The sequence below is a fragment of the Anomaloglossus baeobatrachus genome, chromosome 10 (genome assembly GCF_048569485.1).
Source record: "Anomaloglossus baeobatrachus isolate aAnoBae1 chromosome 10, aAnoBae1.hap1, whole genome shotgun sequence".
Lineage (NCBI taxonomy): Eukaryota > Metazoa > Chordata > Amphibia > Anura > Aromobatidae > Anomaloglossus > Anomaloglossus baeobatrachus.
In genome coordinates, this window is record NC_134362.1 from 127,567,422 (window position 1) to 127,582,604 (window position 15,183).

A 15,183-nucleotide genomic window follows, 5' to 3' on the forward strand; every position below is an offset into this window, starting at 1 on the left:
AGGGGTACTTTGCACACTACGACATCGCAAGCCGATGCTGCGATGCCGAGCGCGATAGTCCCCGCCCCCGTCGCAGCTGCGATATCATTGTGATAGCTGCCGTAGCGAATATTATCGCTACGGCAGCTTCACATGCACTCACCTACCCTGCAACGTTGCTGTGGCCGGCGACCCGCCTCCTTATTAAGGGGGCGGGTCGTGAGGCATCACTGCGATGTCCCACGGCAGGTGGCCAATAGGAGCGGAGGGGCGGAGATTAGCGAGGAACAACATCGGACCATCGCATCAGCGTAATTATGGAATTCGCCCAAGCTACACCGTTGACACGATTATGACGCTTTTGCGCTCGTTAATCGTATCATCTAGGATTTACACACTACGATGTCGAGAGCGACGCAGGAAGTGCGTCACTTTCGCCATGACCCCACCGACATCGCACCTGCGATGTCGTAGTGTGCAAAGTACCCCTAAAGGGCTTATCTCCTATCTTCTAAGGCCGGATCCTCTAGAAAGGGTGCCTCTTTTTTTTTTTTTTTTGCACTCACTAAGCCCTTTTTCCACTTCTCACCTCAATGTGAACGATAAAATCAGAGCTGAGTGAGGTGTTTTACTTTAGGGTCTTATGTATTATAGGTCCTGTGATACGAGTGGGTTCTCCAACCACTTTCTTCCCCAAAGCCTGTCAACTACTATTATTCCTTCCCTGCGCTCCTGTAAAATGGATGCCGGAGGTTATTTTCTTCCCGCCTCTTTTATTCTGTTGTTTGTCTTCTCCTTTTGCTCTCTCCCTTTTCCAAACAGCACTGGACCCGGGTCTCTCTGATCTCGCCCCCCCCTTGAACATCTCACCTTTCAGTGACTCTCAAAGCGATAGGGGCCGGCACGGTACCGCACACCATTATACGGAGCTGCCAGAGTCAGGTCTCGCTATGGGGGAGGGGGGATCCAGCGTGTAACCCAGCTCTGTAAGCCCGCGGTGTCTGCCATCTCACCTCCAGTCGGGGCTGCCGCTGGATCGTTAATGAAGTGAGGGAGAGCAGGTCTGCCTCCTTGTTGCAGTCCGGTGCCAGACTACTTTTTCTCCTCCGGGGTGCATGCAGTAGGCCTCAAACTCCTTCTCTGTCAGATGTCGCTTTCCTGCTGAGGATTGGAGTCACGGTCTCTCGGGTATCTCGCCGACTGGAGCTGGATCCGGAATCGATCTGGGTGGTCTGGCTTCTCCTACCGGGTGCTTCAGAGGGAAGAAAAGGCTAGGTAGGGAGTAAAAATCTTATTTTTTGGTCACCTAGGAGCAGGAGATATGGTGCGGTACGTCTGCACTGTCCTGTTTCTTGGCCACGCCCTCTGAAATGGATTTTTCAATACTGTTACAGCACAACGGACTCTCATCAAATAAAAAAAATCGTTACCGGAGCTGGAATATAAAGAAAAGGGCAAAGAGAAGGATGTGAAAAGACACAATTTGGGGATTAACAACAACATCCTTGAGCCCACAGACTCTATAGTATAGGAGATTGAATATATGGAGAATCATATCAACAGTAAATATTGACTTAGTGTTACCATCTGCCTACACTTTAGACTCGACTTCGCAGGTGCTTAGGTTGTACCTGCTGCACATTGCTACTCGGCCATACCTTTGGGTATCTGGACTTCTCTTGTGCTTACTGTACTTGCACTCTGGACTCTACACAAAGACGCTTGTTAATTGGTGCCGGTCTTGCTCTGATCATTAAAGCTCTTCTCTTCCCTCAAGCTTTGTCTGAGTCGATTCTTTGGGTCAGCTGCCACAGTCCTCTGTAGTCCTGTGGGTTCACTACCATGCTCCCCATGGGTAACGCAATATTGGATTTCCAAAATTGGCAGTAGATATCCCCATGTTCTTAATGATGGTTTGAGCTTCACCCCATTTTTGTGATTTCATTACGGCACATACAGGTGTTTTATGAATAAAATATTTTATCCTTTTTAAAAAGGTTCTCTCTTATAGGATTCTGCTGCCCACCATCACCTTGTGATGGTTTTTCCACATGAGCCTCCACTGGAGAAAATTAAGTACACCTATCTATACATCTTGCTTCTTACTAATTTATAGATTTCTGCATGTTCTTATTCCTTTCTGGTATTCATATATACCTCCCATTACCATATATCTTGGACTCTGTGCACTTTCTCTTTTCTACTGTAAATGTTGCATGTTATCATCATGGGCATTCCCTATATAGTTATCATATTTTGCACCTTGGTATTTTCTTTTTCCATATAATGTATTGTATGTCTTTTTTCCATTATGTTTTTTTCCACCACTTTTTCAAATTTATGTGTCTTATGGTATTATTTATCTTTTGGGTCTTGTACTACTGAAGATGGGTACCAGCACCTTTAATGTCTCTGCATGTCTATGCATTCAATCCTTATTTCAGTCATCCATTTTTGCATGTGCACTTATTATGATGTATATTGTTCAAGACATATGGTCTTGACCAATGGTCTTAACACCTTTATATGTGTTACGCTGGCGCACTCTTAACATGCTGCTTGAATATAGCGCCTTTTGCATAATATGCTACTACTGTCTAAATGCTGCTATTATTCACATGCAATCTGTACTTTCATTCATTTTGTGCCATTTTATGTTTACAAACTATTGCACGTTCATTCACCTTATGTCCGTTTATGCCTACATGCAATGTGCACTTTATAATGTTCTATTCAATCCATGTATTCCCCTGCCCTCAGCGTATTAGTTCACACATGAATGCTCATGATTGTGGCCTATTACTATAGCTTTGTCCTCCACATCCTCGCTTGCAGCGGTGTGCGCTCCCTCCCCTCGCTGCACTCGCATGATGTGACGCGCCCATGGGCTCTGTGAGTTACCTGTCACCGGGCCACAGTTCTACGGTGGCCTTGCCCGGTTCCGTGACCTCAGTGGTGTCAATAAAGCTGGGGATGGGGACGATGGGGGTAGTTGTTCGTGACGCCACCTGTGGTGTGCGGCCAATTATTAGCCGCCGCTGCGGGACTTATCTCTTCTGGGGTGGATGGTAATGCAGCTCGGGTGTCACAGCTCTGCACAGGTAGAGCTTGGCCCCAGAGAGGATGAGAGTAGTAGTAGATGAGAGTAGTAGTCGCCTATGGTGCAGGGGTGCAATGTTGGAAGCGCCGTCAGTAACGGGACGACACAGAGGGTGCAGTTCAAGTTCTTTACTCACTGGAAGCACACTATCGTTGGAGCACCGAGCTATGCTGTGATGGGCTTCAGCCGATCCCGGATACTTCGGAGGTCGAGGCTGTTGTTTCCTTCTGTGCATCTCCTTTTAATGGTTTCCCTCCACCCCCAGCTCCTGGGCCGTGGAATGGGTCACGGGTGCCTTCTGCACTCTCCGCAAACCATGGGATCCCCCTTCTTTCCTAAGAACCCGAGTCGAGCTTCCAGCTCCAGACCAAGGGTCCTGAACTGTCCGTGTCTCTGCTTATCTCCTCCGGAGTGTGACCTGGCACTTCCTGCGCCCGGATTTGACTGACTACTGAGTGTGATGGCTCCTAACTCCCCTGTAGGTGCCCCACCTCCTGGGTTTCTGAACTAGTGGGCAAGAGGTGTCCCGTACCTCGTGATGGCCACCCCAGCACCTACTCTAGCCCAGTACTAGTGGAAGAGCTCCCTTGTTATGTGTTAGCTGAGTGTGCTGTTGGATGTTTAATAGTGATGACCTCCACCGTATCCAAGATGAATACTGAACTTCTGGTGAGGTGCAGTGCCTGAAGCCGCTGGGGCGCGAAAGATGCGTCTGGTGTGGGCAGGTGGCGGTGACATCAGATACCAAACTGGGGACATTCCTGGAGTTGGCTGTATAGAGCCCCTGAACCCATCAGGGCACTACAAGGTACTGCATCCCGCATAAGATGCAGGGCCTACCCCCAGGGACCTGGAAGACCAGTGCCGGTAACAGCAAAACACATTATAATCCCAGTATTCCCCCATCCCCACAGACTGGTGACAGACTAGAATTGGACCCAATGGATGGCCACCCAGGGGTGGAGTCTATCCAGTCCACTAGACAATGACCAGGTGGGAGGGGATGAACAGATAGTTGGAGTTAGTAAGTGGGAGTGAGAGGAGACTGACGTAACTGCTCTGTCAAGAGAGTGTGACGGTGACCTGAGGGCCCAGGCGTGTGGTTGCCGATGGAGTACCGAGAAGTACTCCCGGAACCATAGAACTGATGGGGCACAGAGCCCTAGATCAGGCAAACGCTCCAGGCAGACCTGATAAAAATTTGCACAGTGAGGGGACCATCCAGGACCTCACTGACCTTATAAGTCTGGGGGCACCAGCAGTACCGGGAGAACCAGGGATTGGAACACCGACCCTACAGGGTTCACACTGCCCGCCGTACAGACCAGAGACTGAGAGACAAACAGGAGGGGACCCTTAGACGCTCCAAGCCACGGGAACCCATCAACTTGAGAAAGTTGCGGGGGAAAGAATCCACCAGTTCATCAACTGGCACTAGGACTAAGGGAACCAGAGGTGAATACCAGCCTTCCTCCGGGTAACAGTTACCATCTACTGTGAGTAAAGAGAACCAGTTACAGAGCAACCCGTCGTGTGTCCTACCTTTCTTTCCGGGCCTAACTCTATTACCATCCCCCTGGGGCCCCGACCCTACTTGCAGAGGGCCCAACATCCAGGTTGCCATCACATCAGCCCCATCACCATAACCGCAACTCGCAATTGGCATCACGACATAAACTTTATTAACTATTCCCTTGTATATAAACCCCTTTTTAATGTGACCCCCAGGGTCACGGAACTGGGCAACGGCCACCCAGTGACACATCCCAGTAGTACACTGCCCAGGACCGAGTACCCCATAGCCCTGGGTGGCACAGCTTTCTTGGGGTCACGAACAGGATTGGACTGGACCCGTTAAAACAGGTGACGTGTGCCTTATGGACTGTTTTTGTAACTTGTGCAACTGTCGCCATTTTGTGTGAAAAAGTAACTGCGCCATCACTGTGGTGAAAAGGGCGCGAAAGGGGCCCACAACTCCTGCAAGCTCGGGCAGAAGGAGCCGGTGACCTAACCTGGAAGCTCTCAAAGTGCGCCAGTCCCCGCAAGAGTGGTCAGAAAAACCAAGGGGGACGGGAAAAATGCAGGCACAAGATGATGGAAGTGCAGCAGGGCCTGATCTGGTAGCACAAGGCGACGGGAATGCAGCGGGACCTGCGCCGGTGGCGCAAGTGGCTGCGCCCAGAGCCAAAGCGGTGGCACCGATCATGCCGATCACCCTGCTATATATCCCTGGAGCAGCATAGCTGCCGCAGTATGATGGTAAATCGGATGCCTTACTCAGGTTCAAAAAGAGAATATGCACTGTACTGGACATGTATGCAATGACCGGCAAGCAAAGGGCTTCTGTGGTGCTGGGACAGTTAACAAGTGCAGCGGAGCTTGAAGTAGAGACCTAGTCAGATGAAGACCGGGGATCAGTGAACACCATCTTCGAAAAGCTAAAGATTGTTTTTGAGACCCGTACAGAGGCCGAGCTGAGAATGGGATTTTATAACTGCAAACAGCGGCCCCAGGACAGTATCAGAGACTATGCCCTAAGATTACAAGCAGCACTGTGGACCTTGAAATATGTAGACCCCATCAGTGATCCAGAAGGGAACAAGATGATGATTGAGCAATTCCTGCAGGGGTTACCATCAGTGGAGGACCGCAAGCAGCTGCGCCTGTGTGCCCTGGAATATCCAAATGTGGACTTTGCTGTTCTAAAAGACCGTGCCATAAAAGCCCTGCACCCTCTGCAACCACAGACTCTACCCCCCAGTCCTGGCAAGCCAGCACCTCACCTACAAGAGTGGAGCCCTCCTCTTTAACCGTGGTAGAAGCTAACAGACAGGCAGCACCCCCTGGTGCTCCAACTGACTTGTGTTCCCAAGTGCAACAGCTGAGCCAGATGTGGCTATGATACTAAAAATGATGCAGCTCCAGCCAGAACTCAAGTCGGAGGAGAAGATCCAGCTAGCTGACTTCCCTGAGGACGTCCCATGGATGCGAGGAACGAGGATCCCATCGTACAGAGGGAGGAGCAGCGATCGCTATGATTCATCCGGACAACCCATCTGCGTTACAATAAGGCCGGCCATTTTGCACGAGTGTGTCCTTTAAACTGGCCAACACTGGGGTCAAGGGCCAACCCCCAGGAGTAAGACGACAAGGCCCATCTGATTGGCGTAACTGGAATGTGGGAGTACGACCATTTCTGTCCATCACCCTGGACGGAATTTCCACCTCTGCATTGTTGGACACTGACACGCAGGTAACAACCATTCCGTATGTACTCTATAAAAAATTTTGGTCAGATGCTGAACTCACCCGGCCGGACTCAGGCCTCACTATTTATGCAGGTAATGGATTACCAGTGACTCAGATTGGGTTTAAGGAGGAAACCATAAAAGTGGGGAGGGTGAAGTTAAAAAACCAAGGATTGATTGTAGTGGAAACTGACGGCAGTGATAAGAATCCAAAGATGATTTTGGGAACTAATGTGATTGAAAATTGTTTGGGGGAAATGTTGTTCTTATGCCAGCGTCACACGGGACGATCTATCGTGTGATCGCACGAGTGATCGTACCCGCCCCCGTCGTTTGTGCGTCACGGGCAATTAGTTGCCCGTGGCGCACAAAGTCGTGAACCCCCGTCACACGTACTTACCTCCCGAACGACCTCGCTGTGGGCGGCGAACATCCTCTTCTTGAAGGGGGAGAGACGTTCGGCATCACAGCGACGTCACTCAGCGGCCGGCCAATAGAAGCGGAGGGGCGGAGATGAGCGGGACGTAACATCCCGCCCACCTCTTTCCTTCCGCATTGCCGGCGGGACGCAGGTAAGCTGTGTTTGTCGTTCCCGTGGTGTCACACGGAGCGACGTGTGCTGCCACGGGACCGATGAACAACTGGAGCACAGAAGGAGGACCGACTTTTTGAAAATGAATGACGTGTCAACGAGCAACGATAAGGTGAGTATTTTTGCTCGTTCTCTGTCATTCCTAGGTGTCACACGGTACGATATGCCTAACGATGCCAGATGTGCGTCACTAACGTCGTGACCCTGACGACATATCGCCCGATATATCGTACCGTGTGACGCCGGCATTACTCTAACAGATTGCTGAAACTGCAGGTGCTGGGCAACAGAGGGTCCTGCAAAGAGAAATTAAAGCCCTCCTGCAGAGACAACAGGTAAACCTATCTGGCGGGGAAATTGGTAATGTTTGGGTAATAGACTCCTGCCCTATTGTGATACCCCCGCAAAGTGAGATGATGATATGGTGTCAGGCAGCAGTTGGCCTCAAGGGGCAGGATTACTAGGCAGTGGTGGAGCCCATATACTCTAGAAAATTGGTCAACCATCTTAACCGCCAGGGGAGTAGTCGATGTTCGCAAGGGAAGAGTGCTTGTGTGTGTGTTAAATTGTGAGGAGGAGGAAACCAAATTGCCCAGGTATGCTACCATTGCTTAACTGTTCACTGTCACAGATGAGTCAATCCAGGCAGTAGAACCACTGACCTCATCAGAACAGGCAGAAGATAATCACCTCCAAGAACAATTAGAGGGTTGGTGTCAGGAACTGCATGTAGGTAAAGATTCAACCCCTTCACATCAGAAACATGGAGTCTACTGGGTAGTACAGGAATGCGAACAGGTTTTCAGTAAGAATCCACTGGTCTTTGGGAAGATAAAAGGGTTACACAATCACATACCCACAGGTAATCATCCACCCATCAAAGAAAGATACAGACCCATACCATCCACTCACTATCAGTGTGCCAAGGATATGTTGAGGAACATGAAGGAAGCTGGGGTTATTAGAGATAGTTGTAGCCCCTGGGCAGCTCTACTGGTTCTAGTAAAAAAAAAGGATGGCACCATGAGGATGTGTGTGGACTATATGCAAATCAATTGAATAACTCACAAGGATGCTTTTCTGCTACCCCGCATAGAAGAGTCGCTGGCTGCACTGAAGGCTGCTAATTACTTTTCTACCCTAGATCTCACCAGTGGCTATTGGCAGGTCTCTGTCGCTGAAGAGGATCGGGAGAAGACTGCAATAGCCACACCAACGGGCCTGTGTGAATTCAGCAGCATGCCGTTTGGACTGTCTAACGCACCGGGAATGTTCCAAAGATTAATGGAACGCTGCCTGGGACATCGCAACTGTGAGACAGTATTGCTCTACCCGGATGATGTTATCGTGTACTCAAAGACCTACGAAGAACACCTTGGACATCTAACTGAGGTATTTGAAGCGTTGTCGAAGTATGAGATGAAGTTGAAGCCGTCCAAGTGCCATCTATTGAAACCCAAGGTCCAGTATCTCGGGCATGTGGTCAGTGCCGAAGGGAGTGGCACCAGACCCAGAAAAGATTACAGCCATGAAGAAATGGCCAAGACCGACCACCGTCAAAGAGGTACGTCAGTTCCTGGGCCTGGTAGGATACTATAGGAGGTTCATAAAGGGCTATACAAAGATGGCAGCACCGTTGCAGGAACTCCTGGTAGGCCAGGCCAAAAGGGGCAAGACTTCTGGTCCTCCATTTTCATGGGGTGAAGGAGAGGAGAATTCCTTCAGACAGATGAAGTGGGCCCTGACTGGTGATGAGATTCTGGTGTATCCTGACTACCCTTTTGTGCTGTATACCCATGCCAGCAACGTAGGATTGGGAGCTGTGCTATCTCAAGTGCAGAATGGCAAAGAAAGAGTGATTGCCTACTCAAGCAGGAAGCTCTGTCCTACTGAGAGGAACCCTTAAAACTACAGCTCCTTCAAGCTGGAGTTCCTGGCCTTGGTCTGGGCAGTAACAGAGCGGTTTAAACACTATCTGGCAGCCACGAAGATCACCATCTTCATGGACAATAATCCGCTGACCCATCTGGATACGGCAAATCTGGGTGCATTGGAACAACGCTGGTTTGCTCGACTAGCAAACTATGATTGCACTATCAAGTATCGGGCTGGTCGCTAGAACGCTAACACGGACGCGTTATCCAGGATGCCTCACTTATCAGATGAGGGAGAAGACGTAGATGAACTGGAGGAGATTGAGTTGCCAGCTTTCCACCATCACAGTGCTCCTCTAAACAAACAGTTCTGTAGCCGGCGACCAGGAGGCTGCATTGAATCCATTACCTAATCATGGATGGAAACAAACCCATGACAGTGACCCTGCGGTTAGACTGATGAAAGGACTGTTAACCCAACCAATTTCATGCCCAAGGCGGGCTTTGCACACTACGACATCGCAGGTGCGATGTCGGTGGGGTCAAATTGAAAATGACGTACTTCCGGCATCGCATGCGACATCGTAGTGTGTAAAGGCTCGATGATACAATTAACGAGCGCAAAAGCGTCGTAATCGTATCATCGGTGCAGCGTCGGCGTAATCCATAATTACGCTGATGCGACGGTCCGATGTTGTTCCTCGCTCCTGCGGCAGCACACATCGCTGTGTGTGAAGCCACAGGAGCGAGGAACATCTCCTACCGGCGTCACCGCGGCTTCCGTAGAATTTGCGGAAGGAAGGAGGTGGGCGGGATGTTTACATCCCACTCATCTCCGCCCCTCCGCTCTGATTGGCCACCTGCCGTGTGACGTCGCAGTGACGCCGTACGACCTGCCCCCTTAAAAAGGAGGCGGGTCGCCGGCCAGAGCGACGGTCGCAGGGCAGGTGAGTGCATGTGAAGCTGCCGGCGTAGCGATAATTTTCGCTACGCCAGCTTTCACAAGATATTGTACCTGCAACGGGGGCGGGGACTATGGCGTGCGACATCGCAGCATCGGCTTGCGATGTTGCAACGTGCAAAGCCCGCCTAAGTCCTGATGCTCCACCAGAAGCTCAATATCTCTGGAAGGAAAGGAGCAGGTTGTACATCCACCAAGGTAAACTGTGTCCACAAACTCGGTGATCAGTGGGAAGCATAACCCTACACAGGGATACCTTCCAATTCTGACAATAAGAAAACATTGGAAAATTTCATCCAGCACTTGAAGATATATTATTCCAATTCCACGATATTCATGGACTTGAAAAAATCATAAGCAATTTTATTGGTGTACAAAAGTACAAATAATTAAAATCATTGCGTCTTACGCGTTTCAAGCCAGACAAGGGCTCTTACTCATAGCATAACATGACTAAACAAACTAAAAACACTTTGTACACCATACCAGGAAGAAGAAGCCTCACCCCACCTCCAACTAATTAATCTATGCATCCAGATGAGTCATCAGGGTATGAACACGTAAATAACAAGGTTTATCTTGAGTTCTAAGAAAAATGTTTTTCATATACCGAATGAATAAAAAACAAACATCAAAAAGTATATAAAAAATATATCATGAAATTTTGTCCAAAATTTGTAGCGGACAAATCATCATGTTATATCAAACATATATTAGACACACGTCAAACATGTATTCTATATGAAAATATCAAAACAATATCATATCAAGTGTGTATACTACGACAAATTCCAAATAGTTCAGAAGTATATACTGACATATATCAAAGAACTTCTTGCATATAGATATTGAAATCAAAGAACTACCATATTGTATAGCATCACATAGAACATATATTCAATGCATATTGTGTGCTGAAAAATGAATTAATGCCATGCTAAAAAAATATATATATATTAAGCATAGTCAATATATTGACTATTGTGACGATAGACCAATGCATAACAGATCTTAATAATAATAGAGCAAATACGTTTTATAATTGAGGCCAGAGGGGCTGCTGGTCTGGAGGCATGAGATCCAAAAAGCCTCCCTGGCTGTCAAACGAGAGATCCAATCTCCACCCCTACTTGAGCATGAGACCTTTTCCAGGGCTGACACAATTAAACCTTCCATGCAACCACCGTGTTTTTCCAAAAAGTGACGTGATAAACCAGACGTGTTTTTTAACCGTGCCTGTGCCTTGATTGCAATCGGCTATGTGTTCTGATATGTGAACTTTAAGCTTGCGTTTTGTGGAACCGACATACTGCAAACGACATAAGTCACATGCAACCACATACACAATGTATGTTGTGTTGCAATTGACAAAGTCAAAGTATAATGTTTTCAGTGGCAAAAGAGTTAACAATAGTCCCTTTCTTTATATACTTGTGTCGCGGGCGGGGAAGAGGGTGTCGGCACACTACGCTCACCCCTTCTGCTCGGGTCCGGCGGCTGCTGCTCAGTGGTGGCTCGAGCGGTGGGCCGGATCCCGGGGGTTTCTCGAGCGGCACTCCTCGCCCGTGAGTGAAAGGGGGTTTGTTGGGTGTGGGGATGATTATTGTCCGTGACGCCACCCACGGTTGTGGTGATTTCACCACCGCTGCTCTATACAGGGATCCCGGGGATGGTGATGCGGAGCAGCCAGGTGTTGTGTTGCCCCTCCGTGGGTAGGGGTTGGTGATCCCGGGGCCCGGTGATGGTGAGGGAGGTGCAGGGCCTGGTGGGCGCAGGGACGCGGGGGCAGCGCTGTGCCTTGCGGCACTGTGGTACTCACTCAGCCTGAGACGTGGACACAGTTTGTACGGTAAACCAAACGGCTGGTAAGACGGTCTCACGGACGGCTGCACTTGCTCTCCCGGTATGTGACGGTGATGTCCCTCTTCCTTGCACCTTGGTGTACTTGTTGGTTGCGATGGGTCCCCACCGGTAACCCGATCCCCGGCTTCAAGCTGGACCGGGGGAGCTCTACTCTTTGCCCGCAGGCGCTGGCCCTAAGAAACGGGTGCCTTGGCGGTGGCGGTGTCTCTTCTACACTGGCTGGGCTGTTGCCTTCAATCGGGACTTGGTTGTTGGGGGATCTACGTCCCCTTCACTGACGGATTTGGCAAATTTGGCGACTCCTAGCCTTGCCGGGGTCCGAGAGGCCCCTGCCCTGGTTCTGACTGTCCTTCGGAACACTGCTCCAGACCGCCGGGCACACAGCCTACGGGGTCCTTCCAGGAACTTCCAAACGGTCCCCCTCCAGACAGTCACCGCCGTTGCTGACCTTGCTGACCTGGTCCTACACACAGCTGGACCCTTCAGGCTTTCTTTCTTTCCTGTCACCTCACTTGCTTTCCTCCTTTACTACTTTTCTTCCTTCCTTCACTTTCACTTAGCTGTTTACTTTAGCCCTGTCTAGGCTACTCCTCCACTCCTTCATGTCCCTCACTCGACTGCCTGGTCTCTCCCGCCTCCAGAGCTGTGTCCTCCTCGGTGGGCGGAGCCAACCGCCTGGCCCACCCCCTGGTGTGAATCATCAGCCTCTGGAGGAAGGCAACAAGGGTTTTTGGTTAGCTTAGATGTTCCTACCTGGGATGTAGGGTGTGGTGGTGTGTGACCTGTGTCCCCTGGCTTGCCCAGGGCGACACATTCCCCCTTAGCAAAATGCAGACCGTCCGCGGGCTGCCGTCCAACACCGGTTTTATTTTTCTGAAAAAGATAACATAGTGATATAACATATTTACATTTTTAATAATAACTCTTCCCAAGACGGGAGGCACATTTCTTTTAACGTTGCATAACAATTTACGGTTACGGTTTCCGCTCTCTCCCACCCAAGCAACCTGGCCCTGATGCTGCCCCTAAAGCCCAGGCAGCACCCCTTGACCCACAGTCCAGCACACGGTACCCGAGCGGGATCTGTCCTTCCCTCCAGAGGGTAGCCACCGGTTCCTTTGGTGGCTGGGCCCTAGCCTGCTCTGCTGAGGGCCCTCCCTCCAACCTGCCTCTCCGGAGGCGGCATAGCGGAAAACGGTAACAGTAAACAACATATTTACAAGCCACTTAACGTTTGTGGTTGCCCTGCAAGTTCACGGGCTTGTCCATGGATAGTCCTCCATGCAGAACTTTTTAAACGGTCCCCACTGGGACAACGGTGCCGGCTCCAGACGGTTGCAAATCACGGTAAATCAGGTGAAACTTCGGTATCATTTTTCATCATTTTCAACTTTTTCAAACTTTTCAAACAAACAACAAAGTGGTGGTCCCAACGGGGACGGTGCAGCGGGCATCCGCTGCCCTTGAGGCGGCTACCACCGCAGGGGGTCGGCCCACTCCGAGACCGAGCGGTACATGGGATTTTCCTCCCACTGGCAGTTCAACCCCGAACCACTGACAGCCGTTAGAAATGGCGGCGGAGGCGGCATACTTGGGACCTCTTCCTCCATCAACGACATCCTCTTCGGACCTCCAGCCGCGGTGCTGATGTCTGTCTCCCACTCAATCAGGGCCGGTTCTGGGGTTTGGGTGGACTGATCGCGATGCGGCACGGCCGCAGCGGCCCCTTGCTCACGGGCCCCCACTACGGCAACCATCCTTCGCATCTCTGCCTTCCAATCCATCAACTGCTGCAGGCTCTGCACCCTCACCTTCATGCAGAATCGGCCCAGCTCCCGCTCCAGCCACGCAGCGGTCCCGGCGGGGAGCTCACCCGGGCCGCAGTCCTCAAAAGCTACTCCGCCTCGTTTCCCCCAGAGCTTGGGTACTCCGGTGGCGGGTATTCCCGCTCTCCAATTCGAGGACGCTGCCATTTCTCCATTCGTGTCCCCGTCTTTTTAGCTGCGTTGTTACATGCAGCCAGCCGCCATCGCGTCCCCCTTAGCTCTTTTCGGCCCCTCCTCTCTCGGGGCGGGGTTTTGGCCTTCGCGCCTCTACTACTCGAGAAGACGCTCGAGTGGGAACTTTTCGCGCCAAAGATGGCGGCTTCTGAAATTTTTCTGCCGGATACCTCCAGCGGTAACAAGGCGCACCTCTACCAGACGGCAGAGCGGTAAGATCCTGTTCGTGACGCCAAGTTGTCGCGGGTGGGGAGGAGGGTGTCGGCACACTACGCTCACCCCTTCTGCTCGGGTCCGGCGGCTGCTGCTCAGTGGTGGCTCGAGCGGTGGGCCGGATCCCGGGGGTTTCTCGAGCGGCACTCCTCGCCCGTGAGTGAAAGGGGGTTTGTTGGGTGTGGGGATGATTATTGTCCGTGACGCCACCCACGGTTGTGGTGATTTCACCACCGCTGCTCTATACGGGGATCCCGGGGATGGTGATGCGGAGCAGCCAGGTGTTGTGTTGCCCCTCCGTGGGTAGGGGTTGGTGATCCCGGGGCCCGGTGATGGTGAGGGAGGTGCAGGGCCTGGTGGGCGCAGGGACGCGGGGGCAGCGCTGTGCCTTGCGGCACTGTGGTACTCACTCAGCCTGAGACGTGGACACAGTTTGTACGGTAAACCAAACGGCTGGTAAGACGGTCCCACGGACGGCTGCACTTGCTCTCCCGGTAGGTGATGGTGATGTCCCTCTTCCTTGCACCTTGGTGTACTTGTTGGTTGCGATGGGTCCCCACCGGTAACCCGATCCCCGGCTTCAAGCTGGACCGGGGGAGCTCTACTCTTTGCCCGCAGGCGCTGGCCCTAAGAAACGGGTGCCTTGGCGGTGGCGGTGTCTCTTCTACACTGGCTGGGCTGTTACCTTCAATCGGGACTTGGTTGTTGGGGGATCTACGTCCCCTTCACTGACGGATTTGGCAAATTTGGCGACTCCTAGCCTTGCCGGGGTCCGAGAGGCCCCTGCCCTGGTTCTGACTGTCCTTCGGAACACTGCTCCAGACCGCCGGGCACACAGCCTACGGGGTCCTTCCAGGAACTTCCAAACGGTCCCCCTCCAGACAGTCACCGCCGTTGCTGACCTTGCTGACCTGGTCCTACACACAGCTGGACCCTTCAGGCTTTCTTTCTTTCCTGTCACCTCACTTGCTTTCCTCCTTTACTACTTTTCTTCCTTCACTTTCACTTAGCTGTTTACTTTAGCCCTGTCTAGGCTACTCCTCCACTCCTTCATGTCCCTCACTCGACTGCCTGGTCTCTCCCGCCTCCAGAGCTGTGTCCTCCTCGGTGGGCGGAGCCAACCGCCTGGCCCACCCCCTGGTGTGAATCATCAGCCTCTGGAGGAAGGCAACAAGGGTTTTTGGTTAGCTTAGATGTTCCTACCTGGGATGTAGGGTGTGGTGGTGTGTGACCTGTGTCCCCTGGCTTGCCCAGGGCGACACACTTGCATAAACTACATCTGGGTAGGCCACATCTGTAGCAACCCTGTTGTTGTAACTATGTTTTTTTACCTTTTTCTACATTCGTGTATAC